This window comes from Rattus rattus, chromosome 2, assembly GCF_011064425.1.
Source record: "Rattus rattus isolate New Zealand chromosome 2, Rrattus_CSIRO_v1, whole genome shotgun sequence".
Classification (NCBI taxonomy): Eukaryota; Metazoa; Chordata; class Mammalia; order Rodentia; family Muridae; genus Rattus; species Rattus rattus.
Window position 1 is genome coordinate 199,401,882 of NC_046155.1, and position 2,867 is coordinate 199,404,748.

Consider the following 2,867-nt stretch of genomic DNA (forward strand, 5'->3'; position numbering starts at 1 on the left):
ATAGACATATACATTTGTTAGAATTTACGACCATTATGGGAATACCCATATAAATTAAAATGGATATGTCTCTAATAAGATTAGAGAGTTTTTTTACAAATTATTAGAGAAAGCATGTTACAGTCATTTCACATAATCCTACAAGACAAAAATATTGCAGAAAGTTCTAATCAAACTCTAAAGGAGATACTTAACAGACAAAAGAGGAAAACAAAAAATCCCCAGAGGTAGATTACATAGGGCTTTATTTACCTTATATTTTTAAATGCTAGTGAAGAAAACCTATGGCTACTAAAAAAACATTGGATTGTAGAGAAAATCTGCTAAACTAAACCAGCCAGTTTGTTTTAAGGATGTTGTAACATCAGGATTGTAAATGGGAAATGTGTTGTGCTCAAGGGAGTGTTATGCCTGTATATCCACAAGGAAATAAAAAGCTATGAGTTTCTTCCAAATTGATAAAAACTCTTGATGACAAAAAAGACCTCCTATAGACCTTTGCTACAGACAAGAAGAAAGAGATAAACAAGATCAACAAGATAGGTGATGTATATGTTGTGATATATATATGAGAGAGAGAGGGGGGGAGGGAGAGAGGGAGAGAGAGGGGGGAGAGAGAGAGAGAGAGAGACAGAGAGAGACAGAGAGACAGAGAGACAGAGAGAGAATTGAGTGTAAATGTCTATATACAGACAATAACCACTATTTGGTACAAAATTCTCATGACTTTTTATTACATACAATACTTTAGGATGGCATGAATAGAAATTTATATTTTAGTTTAATTATGTGATCAAACTAACCTCTAAAGAAAGACAGCTGGCTTTCTTTATTGATCTCCATTAACTGATCTTTGCACCCTACACATTCCATATGAATGTCTTTACAGAGTTATGTGTTGCTTGTAAGGTTTATATAATGCAGAATCGAAGAGGAGAACACAGGCCTGAAAATATTCACACTCTAAAATGCTGAGATTCTAGAACTTTCCATTCCAGCTCCTTGCTTGATTCTACCTCAACTATACTGTAGATGTTTCCTCTAAAGACTTGCTTCCAGGACTTTTCCAGAGCAGCTTTCAGATGTTATAGTCAGAATGTCAGCTAAGCTGTGAATTTTCTCAACACATAGAGAATGGAAGGAAAATGAGCCCTCCTTTGGCAAAACCAATTCTCCTATTTCTCTTTGATCCCCCAGAAAGGAATTATTCTCCCCAATTCAGCTAAAAGCAAGCAAAATAATATTGTTGTTCCAGTCCCTTAGTTTATGGTGGATGGTTCTTACTATTTTATGAATTATATATGTTGTCATTTTAAGGGATAATTCACAAATGTTGTAGCTTTGGACAGGAAGGAAATTACAGAGCTTAGACTCAGGGATTTCTACTTTTCCTTTCCTCTTCTCTATCCTTCCTTTTTACACAAAGGAAGGGGGTATAGAAGAGAAAAATGGGGATATAGTAATATCATAGAAATTAGAGGAACAAAAACAGGTAGGTTATTAAATTTATTCTTGTTTTAATTGTGGAAATTTATTTCATTTCATATTTCCCCTCTGTTGAGATAGAGAAATTGAGTATCCATAAAATTCTGTATGATTCTGAACATTTTAGAGAAAAAAATCTCCATGTGGCTTCACTTGAGGATTTGGGCTGTCAAACCAAGTTGACCACAACAGCTGAAAGTTGGTATTTCCAGGGACAGAGGCAGGAAGTACAGGTGGAACTGTGAATGGACACCTGGCACTCCAGGCTTCCCATCTGGGAACAAGTGAATCCTGACTGGACATCATCAGTGATGGTTCCCATGAAGCTGTGCAGAAGATGTAAATACACCAGAATCCCAAGGCTAGTGTACTGGAGATCGCATCACCATTGGAATTTCAGGGTACATGAAAAGCAGGGTATTATAAGACCACCTGAGACTTGGATTCTGTGTCCAAGGATCATGTATAGTTCCCATGCATAAGGAAGAACCAAGGGTTCAGTTGTTGGCCTCTCATTAAGAGAGCTCTCTGCAGGTCCCTCATGTTCAGCATCAGTTGAATGCAGCTATCCCAGCTCTTCCTTGGACCCTGTTGATCAAGGTACCTACAAAGGGAATTAAGCTTCTTTTTTATCTTCTTGCCTGGATGGATGATTTCATATTCGACGACTTCCCACTCTTGCAGGAAGTTTCAGATTTCATGCTGAAAACAATGGCTATCAGAAGGACCTGAAGACCTTCATCCTTCCTTCCTCGGACTTCTCCTATTCACTGCTTTGGTGTGCCTCACAATTTGGACTTGGTTTGCATCTCCTTGCATTTTCCCTCCTGAGCTTCCCTTGCTGAACACAACATCTTATAGAGATATATTACACTGGCAGAAATCTTTGTAATTAATGCAAATTGAAGTTATAATTTTACATTGGTACAGAATTTATTGATTGATACAGATGTAAGGTTGCGATTGGGGCAAATTTCTTATATTGATACAAAATTTCAAATTAATATTGTTACACTTTGATAGGCATTGTGTCTATGCAACTCCTTTGAGAAAACAAGGCTTAGACTAAGAACTGGCTTTACAAACTTTTTAGGATAATTAAGTAACACAAGTTAAGGTCCTTATAATAAACTCATGGTTATATTTGATTCTGATTTAATTATAATAAAGTGTTTTAACTGTACTCAAAGAGAAATGACTAAGAATAATTAGATTTAAGAATTTAGGCCCACCAGAAGCTGGAAAGAACCCAGATGCCCTTCAACCAAGAGGAATGGATACAGAAAATGTGGTACATCTACACAATGGAATATTACTCAGCTATCAAAAACAACGACTTTATGAAATTCGTAGGCAAATGGTTGGAACTGGAAAATATCATC